This window comes from Panthera onca, chromosome X (genome assembly GCF_046562875.1).
Source record: "Panthera onca isolate mPanOnc1 chromosome X, mPanOnc1 haplotype 2, whole genome shotgun sequence".
NCBI lineage: Eukaryota > Metazoa > Chordata > Mammalia > Carnivora > Felidae > Panthera > Panthera onca.
The window spans coordinates 79,849,830-79,859,354 of record NC_138357.1 but is presented as its reverse complement, the minus strand read 5'-3'; the positions used below and the strand labels follow the sequence as shown (position 1 = coordinate 79,859,354).

General features: G+C 38.4%; 1 pseudogene; it reads right to left on the bottom strand.

Annotated features, from left to right (window-relative positions):
- Positions 1–8,312: 8,312 nt before the first annotated feature.
- LOC145714694 (AP-3 complex subunit sigma-1-like) lies at positions 8,313–9,192 on the bottom strand (annotated as a pseudogene).
- Positions 9,193–9,525: the final 333 nt, after the last annotated feature.

Sequence of the window (9,525 nt, the reverse complement as noted above, 5' to 3'; positions counted from 1 at the left end):
CCACATGGTTGGAAGGTATAGAGGAAAGAATATTTGAAGTAGAAAATACAACTATAAATAAAAATGAAGCTGAAAAGAAGAGGGAAAGAAAAATATTGGATCATGAATGCAGACCTTTGGAAATCAGTGACTCAATAAAGCATAATAACTTTCATATCATAGGAGTCCAAGAATAAGACAGGGAAAAAAGGGGAAGCAGATTTATTTGAGAAAATTATAGCTGAGCACTTCCCTAATCTGGGGGAAGGGAACAGATATCCAAATCCAGGAGGCACAAAGAACTCCCATCAAAATCAACAAAAGCATGCCAACACCAAGACATACCATAGTAAAATTTGCAAAATACCGACATAAAAAAAGAATCCTGAAAGCAGCAGTGGAAAAGAAATCCCTAACTTACAAAGGAAGACAAATAAGTTTGGCAGTGCATCTCTCCAGACAAACTTGGTGAGCCAGAAGGGAGTGGCATGATACAACGTGCAGATTGGGAAAAATATCCAGCCAAGAATACTCTATCAAGCAAGGCTGTCATTACGAATACAAGGAGAGATAAGGAGTTTCCCAGACAAACAAAAAATAAAGTAGCTTGTGGCCACTAAACCTGCCCTGCAAGAAATATTAAAGGGGGCTCTTTGAGTGGGAAAGAAAGACCAAAAGCAACAAAGACCAGAAAGGAACAGAGAAAATCTTGAGAAACACCAACTTTACATGTAATCCAATAGCACTAAATTCATATGTATCAATAATCACTCTGAATGTAAGTGGACTAAATGCTCCAATCAAAGGACATAGGGTATCAGAATGGATTAAAAAAAAAACAAGACCAATCTACATGCTGCCGGAAAGAGGATAATTTTAGACAAAAAGAAACACACAGATTAAAAGTGAGGGGATGGAGAACCATTTATCATGCTAACGGACTTCAAAAGAAAGGACAGAGTAGCAATACTTATATCAGACAAGCTAAATTTTAAAGACTGTAACAAGAGATCAAGAAGGGCATTATATCATAATTAAGGGGTCTATCCAGAAAGAAGATCCAACAATTATAAATATTTATGCCTCCAACTTGGAAGTTCCAAAATATAAAAATTAATTACTAACAAACATAAAAAAAAACCTCATTGATAATAATACAATAATAGTAGGGGACTTTAACACCCACTGACAGCAATGGAGAGATCATCTAAGCAGAAAATCAACAAGGAAACAATGGTTTTGAATGACACACTGGACTGGATGCACTTAACAGACATATGCAGAACATTTCATCTGAAGGCAGCACAATACACATTCTTTTTAAATGCACATAGAACATTCTCCAGAATAGATCACAAATCGGGCCTCAAGAAGTACAAATAGATTGAGGTCATACCTTGCATATTTTCAGACCACAAAGCTATGAAACTTGAAATCAACCACAAGAAAAAAAATTGGAAAGACCACAAATATATGGAGGTTAAAGAACATCCTACTAAAGAATGAATGGGTTAACCATCAAATTAAGGAATAAATAAAGAAATAAATAAAAGCAAATGAAAATGAAAACACGACAGTCCAAAATCTTTGGCATGCAGCAAAAATGGTCGCAAGATGGAAGTATATAGCACTCCAGGCCTACCTCAGGAAGCAAGAAAAGTCTCAAATACAGAACCTAGCCTTCTGCCTAAATGAGCTCGAAAAAGAACAGGACATAAACCTGAAGCCAGCAGAAGGGAAATAATAAAGATTAGAGCAGAAATAAATGATATGGAAACAAACAAACAAACAGTAGAACAGATCGATAAAACTAGGAGCTAATTCTTTGAAAGAATTAATAAAATTGATAAAGCCTTAGCCAGACTTATCAAAAAGAAAATGGTAGGTAACCAAATAAATAATAAAGTCATAAAAGAAAGAGGAGAAATAACAACCAGTACCACAGTAATACTATTACAAGCGAATGTTATGAACAGTTAAATGCAAACAATTTGGGCAATCTGGAAGAAATGAGTAAATTCCTATAAACATATAAAGTACCAAAACTGATATAGGAAGAAATAGAAAACTTGCCCAGACTAATAATCAACAAAGAAACAGAATCAGTAATAATAAAAAAAATCTCCCAAAAAATAAAATTCCAGGACTAGATGGCTTCCCAGGGAAATTCTACCAAACATTTATTTTTTTTTTTAATTTTTTTAACATTTATTTATTTTTGAGACAGAGAGAGACAGAGCATGAACAGGGGAGGGGCAGAGTGAGAGGGAGACACAGAATCTGAAACAGGCTCCAGGCTCTGAGCTGTCAGCACAGAGCCTGACGCGGGGCTCGAACTCACGGACCCTGAGATCATGACCTGAGCCGAAGTCGGACGCTTAACTGACCAAGCCACCCAGGCACCCCTCTACCAAACATTTGAAGAAGAGTTCATACATATTCTTTTCAAATTATTTTTTAAAAGTGGATATGGAAGGAAATCTTCCAAACTCATTCTATGAGGCCAGCATTACCTTGATTCAAAACTGGACAAAGACCCCTCTAAAAAGGAGCATTATCGGCCAATATCCCTGATGAACATGGATGTAAAATTTCTCGTTAAGATACTAGCAAATTGAATCCAACAGTACATTAAAGGAATCGTTCACCACAATCACATTGGATTTATTCCTCGACTGCAAGGGTGGTTCAATATTCACAAATCAATCAATGTGATACACTACATTAACAATAGAAAGGATAAGAACCATATGACCATTTCAATAGACGCAGAAAAAGCATTTGACAAAGTACAGCAATCCATTCTTGAAAAAATCTCCCGGCCTCCCAAGTAGAGATAGATGGAACATACCTCAACATCATAAAGGCCATATATGAAAGACCCACAGGTAGTATCATCCTCAATGGGGAAACACTGAGAGCTTTCCTCTATGATAGGGAACAAGACAGGAATGTCCACACTCACCGCTGTGATTTAATATAATACTGGAAGTCCTAGCCCCAGCAACCAGACAACAGAAACAAATAAAAGCCATCCAAGACAGCAAAGAAAAAGTCACTTTCAGTATTCACAGATGACATGTACAAAAGACTCCACCAAAATTTTGCTAATTTTTGACCTAATACATGAATTCAGAAAAGTGGCAGGATATAAAATCAGAGTGCAGAAAGCTGTTGCAATTCTGTACACCGATAATGAAGCAGCAGAAAGAAAAATCAATGATTCGATCCGATTTACAACTGCACTAAAAACAGTAAGATACCTAGGAATAAACCTAACCAACGAGGTAAAAGATCTGTACTGTGAGAGCTATAAAACACTTATGCACAAAATTGAAGATGACACAAAGAAATGGTAAATCATTCATGCTCATGCATTAGAAGAACAAATATTGTTAAAATGTCTATATTGTCCAAAGCAATCTACACATTTAATAAAATCCACGCCACAATACCACCAGAAAATTTTTCACAGAGCTATAATAAACAATCCTAAAATATATATAAAGCCATGAAAGACCCTGAGTAGACAAAGAAATTTTGAAAAAGGAAAGCTGAAAGCATCACAATTCCAGACTTCAAGCTATATTGCAAAGCCGTAGTCATCAAGACAGTATGGTATTGGCACAAAACCAGACACATAGACCAATGAAAGGGGGGGGGGGCACCGCAGTGGCTCAGTCAGTTGAGTGGCTGGTTTTGAGTTTTGCTCAGGTCATGATCTCATTGTTTGTGGAATCAAGCCCTGCATCTGGCTCTGTGCTGACAACATGGAGCCTGCTTGGAATTCTCTCTCTGTCCCTTTCTCTCCCTCTCTCTTTCCCTCGATATAGATAATAAACTAGAAAAAAAAAAAAAAAGAACAGAATAGAAAACCCAGAAATGGACCCACAACTATATGGTCAACTAGTCTCCCACAAAGCTGGAAAATATATCCGGTGGAAAACAATCTCTTCAACAAATGATGTGGCAAAACCTGGACAGCCACACGCAGACGAATGATACTGGACTACTTTCTTACACCATAAACAAAATAAATTTAAAGTGGATGAAAGACCTAGGGGCCCCTGGGTGGCTCAGTAGGTTAAGCGGCCCACTTTGGCTCAGATCATGATCTCACAGTTTGTGGGTTCGAGCCTTGCCTCCTGCTCTGTGCTGAACAGCTCAGAGCCTGGAGCCTGCTTCGGATTCTGTGTCTCCCTCTCTCTCTCTGCTACTTCCCTGCTCTCTCTCTCAAAAATGAATAAATATTAAACAAATTATATATATTTTTTAAGTTTATTTATTTTGAGAGTGAGAGAGAGAGAGAGACAGAGAGAGCGAGCAAGTAGGGGAGGGGCAGAGAGAGGGAGAGAGAATCGTAGGCAGACTCCACACTGTCAGCGCAGAGCTCGAACTCATAAACCATGAGATCACGACCTGAGCCAAAGTTGGATGCATAACCAACTGAGCCACCCAGGCGCCCAATATTAAAAAAAATTAAAAATAAATGAATAAAATGGATGAAAGACCTAAATGTGAGACAGGAAAACATCAAAATCGTAGGGAACACAGGCAGCAACCACTTCGACATCGGCTGCAGCAACTTTTTGCTAGACACGCCTCCAGAGGCAAGGGAAACAAAAGTAAAAATGTTCTATTGGGACTTCATCAAGATTAAAAACTTCTGCACAGTGAAGGAAACAATCAATGAAACTAAAATGAACCTACAGAATGGAAGATGAATTTTGCAAATGACATTTCTGAAAGAAGGTTAGTGTCCAAAATCTGTAAAGAAGTTAACAAACTCAACTCCCCCAAAAAAAAAACAAAAAAAAAAACAAAACAAATAATACAATCTTAAAACTGGGCAGAAAACATGAATAGACATTTTTCCAAAGAAAAAATCCAGATGGCTAACAGACACATGAAAAGTTGCTTAACTAGGATACCTGGGTGGCTCAGTCGGTTAAGCATCCAACTTAGGCTCAGCTCATGATCTCATGCATGGTTTGGCACCATCTCACGGTTCGTGAGTTCGAGCCCACGTCAGGCTCTGTGCTGACAGCTCAGAGCCTGGAACCTGCTTTGAATTCTGCGTCTCCCTCTCTCTCTGGCCCTCCCTCACTCGCGCTCTGTCTCTCTAATCTCTCAAAAATAAATAAACATTAAAAAAATTAAAAAAAAGAAAAGTTGCTCAACAACACCCATCATCAGGGAAATGCAAATCAAAACCATGATGAGATACCACCTCACACCTGTCAGAATGGCTAAAATTAACAACACAGGAAACAACAGTTTTTGGCAAGGATGGGGAGAAAGGGGAACCCTCTTACACTATTGAGAGGAATGCAAACTGGTAGAATCACTGTGGAAAGCAGTATGAAGATCCTTCAAAAAGTTAAAAAAAAGAACTACACTGTGGCCCAGCAGTTGCACTACCATGTATTTACCCAAGGGATACAAAAATACTGATTTGAGTGTGGCACATGCACCCCAATGTTTATAGAAGTATTATTAACAATAGCCAAATTATGGAAATAGCCCAAATGTCCATCAGCTGATGAATGGATAAAGAGTTTGAGGTATATATTTACAATGGAGTATTGTTCAGCCACGACAAAGAATGAAATCTTGCCATTTGCAATGACGTGGATGGAGCTGGAGTGTATTATGCTAAGCGAAATAAGTCAGAGAACGACAAATACCATATGATTTCACTCATAGGTGGAATTTAAGAAACAAAAGAGATGAACATCAAGGAAGGGAAAAAGGCAAACCATAAGAGATTCTTTTACTATAGAGAACAAACTGAGGATTGCTGAATGGCTCATGGACATGGGATCGGCTAAAAGGGTAATGGGTATTAAGGAAGGAAATTCTTGTGTTGGGCACTGGTGTTATATGTAAGTGATTAAGGACTAAATTCCACTCCTGAAGCCAATTTTTCACCATATCTTAACCAACTACAATGTCAATGAATACTTGAACCAACCAAACAAACAAACATAAAAATAAAATGTCCTTAGAAAATCAGAGCCTGACACGGGGCTCAAACTCACAAGCCGTGAGATCATGACCTGAGCTGAAGTCAGATGCTTAACTGACTGAGCCACGCAGGCACCCCAAAATGTCCTTTTGTATATTACCTATTGAGACTTAATTGCAGAACATTGACCATTAAGGGTCACGGGAATAAATAGCTCACAGCACACTAATTCATCTGCCAGTGTTCATCTTACTAGCTCACACAAACTATACCATGTATCCTATAGTACCATGTAGGATACCATACCATGTATCCTTCATGCAGCATATGTGCTAGGCTAAATAATGGCCTTCAAAGATATCTGGACCCTTATCACTGAGACTTGTGAATGCTACTTTAGATGAGAAAAGGTACTATACATAATTTATTGTCTTAAGAAGATTATACTGGATTATCCATGTAGATCCTAAATATGATCACAAGTGTCCTTATAAGAGGGCAGCAGAAGATATGACTGCAGAGGCACAAGGCAACGTGATGATGAAGCAAGGTGCTACACTGCTGGTTTTGGAGGTGGAGGAAGGGACCAGAAGTCAAGTAATACAAGAAATGCAGTTCTAGAAGCTGGAAAAGTCAAGGAAAATGGTTCTACCCAGTGTCAGAGTGAAACTGTTGGATTTATTTTGGCCCAGTGAAATTGATTTTGGACGTCTGAATTACAGAGCTGTAAAAGAATAAATGTATGTTTTTTTAAGCCACCAGATATGTGTTAATTTGTTATAGCAGCGATAGGAAACTAATGGAATGTATTTCCCAATTTTCCCATAGTTCCAGCTGCTTTCTTTTGAGGGTTCCAGAATTTGTTGTTGCATTTCGTAGAGGGAGTATACTATAATGGTTAAGAATATCTATCCTAGAGGGGCGCCTGGGGGGCTCAGTCGGTTGAGCATCTGACTTCAGCTCAGGTCATGATTTCACGGCTTGTGAGTTTGAGCCCCACGTCAGGCTCTATGCGGGCAGCTCGGAGCCTGGAGCCTGCTTCGGATTCTGTGTCTCCCTCTCTCTGCCCCTCCCCCGCTCATGCTCTGTCTCTCTCACTCTCAAAAATGAATAAACGTTAAAAAAAAATAATTAAAAACAAGAATATCTATCCTAGAGCCACATTGTATGGATTCATATCTGGGTGTCACTGCTTGGAGTACACCTCAGTTTCCTTATTTGCATAAGCACATGTGGTTCCTTCGAGAATTAAATCAATTAATACATGTAAATCAATTAAAACAGTTACTGACCCTGAAGTATTCATGACACTTTAGAGGGGCCTGAAAGCCTTATATTTGCTTCTACCAACGCAGCTAAAACAAATAATAATTTTCAATGGTATACTGATTGTGGAGGCTCCCCTAGCCACAGAAAAGGTTTTGCCAACAGTTAAGAAATCCAACTCCTTCCCTTCCTGAAAATTTTGACCAACCACACAGACATTGAAATCGACCGTATTATGAAGGACAGACTAGCCTTCACTTTTCCACTCATGGAGAGAGCTCTATTTCCCCTTTTGTAAAGTGAGGGCATAATCTTGCATATTTTGCATTTACTTATCTTTATTCTTCCTTTCCCAACTTATTCCAAATACCCAAATCAAATCTTTCTATGTGTGTAATTTATGTGTATTATATTAGCCAAATTTATAATAGCAAAAATATTTTCTAGTTATGTATTAGATAGAGTTAATAATTACAATACTTTTGGATATGGGGGCCCTAATGGGAGGGCACAACACTGAGATTCTGATAATCCACCATAAATCTCCATTCATTTTGTAAATTTAAGGGCAGGCAAAACTTTGCTGTGTCTTTGTATGTTTAGAAGTCCAGCTACATGGAGTTTATTTAAACTAAGCGCAAAAGGTCATAATGTTTTCATGCAATACATATTTGGTTCTTTAAAAACAACTGTGACAAATAACAGAAAGAATTCCAGAATGCTACACTTGTGATCTATACAAAACACCAACATTTTGAACTGTACATAATTAAAGAAATGTCTCAAACACATTGCAATACTGTACTGCATGTACTATATAGTACATAGAAGCATGCCTTAGGTGGGCATAGGAATGCAGTTTAAAAAAGGAAAAGAAATATCACATTGTAGCTACTCAATTTCTTCAAAATCACTGAGCAGGAAAAGCAACATTGAACTTCCACAACGTCTATACAGTACCCAGACTTAAATCAAGACTCTCTTCCTCTATTTTTGGTAAACAACTGCATGGTAAACTTAGATGACTTTTCTCCCTGGATTTTACCTGGTAGTGGCCTTTTATTTTATTTTATTTTATTTTATTTTATTTTATTTATTTTTATTTAAAAGAGGGCAGGTTTGGCACCTTTATAATGATGTCATCAATGTTAATATCTCTTGGGATCTCGGGAAGATTCATATTCTTCACAACTAATACAGTACAGGCTGGAGCTCCCACTAAGCCAGCCACAGATTTCTCCAGTTTATTTTGTGCATCAATCTGTGTAACAGTCTCATTCATGTTGGTCTCCAATACCACTCCCCCATCACCCTTTCTGCAGGAATATTGTGAACCTTGTCTACATGAAAACTTAAATCCAGCTCACAGAAATTTTCAAAATATTTGTCTAATGTTTCCATAAATAGTTGAATTAGATCTAAAATGACAAGTTCGGGGCGCCTGGGTGGCGCAGTCGGTTAAGCGTCCGACTTCAGCCAGGTCACGATCTTGCGGTCCGTGAGTTCGAGCCCCGCGTCAGGCTCTGGGCTGATGGCTCGGAGGCTGGAGCCTGTTTCCGATTCTGTGTCTCCCTCTCTCTCTGCCCCTCCCCCGTTCATGCTCTGTCTCTCTCTGTCCCAAAAATAAATAAAAAACGTTGAAAAAAAATTAAAAAAAAAATTTAAAATGACAAGTTCACCTTCTGAAAAATCCACACAGAAGACAACATATAATGTTGCATAATAGCTATAAATCAGTTTGTTGTCAGATCCTCCAATTAACAATTCTCTTTCTAGGAAATTACAAACATTTTCATTGCCCTTAGATACCAAATGGAATGTGTCCCTGATGATTTGCTCCGGTGTATCTTCACCGTAGGGCTGGTAGAACTTGGTAAGCCACTGCTTCCCATAGTTATTGAAGCTGAGGATCACCTTGATCATGGCTGAGCTGGACGACTTGGTGGGTGCTGGGGGCCAGGGCAGGGGTGGGTACACAAGCCTTGCTTCAGGATCTTGACGGTAATCCTTCCAAAATTTGGTTGTTAAATGGAGAAGTCATGGGAATAGCAGCCCCTTTCTCTAAATAGGCTTTATATAATGAGTTTCAATCATTTAAGACTCCATTTAATATACGATGGAACATATTATTTACGTTAACTGGAGGAAGGTGTCCATGAAGTCCCATTTTGCCAAGACAATTTGTAAGTAACAAAGACTCAATTTAATATTATTACTCACTGAGGCAGGGTATCCATGACAACTATGGGATATTTTAGAGCAATGAGTACTATGGCAATGGGGAATTTACACAAGTCTATAGCTACTGTGGT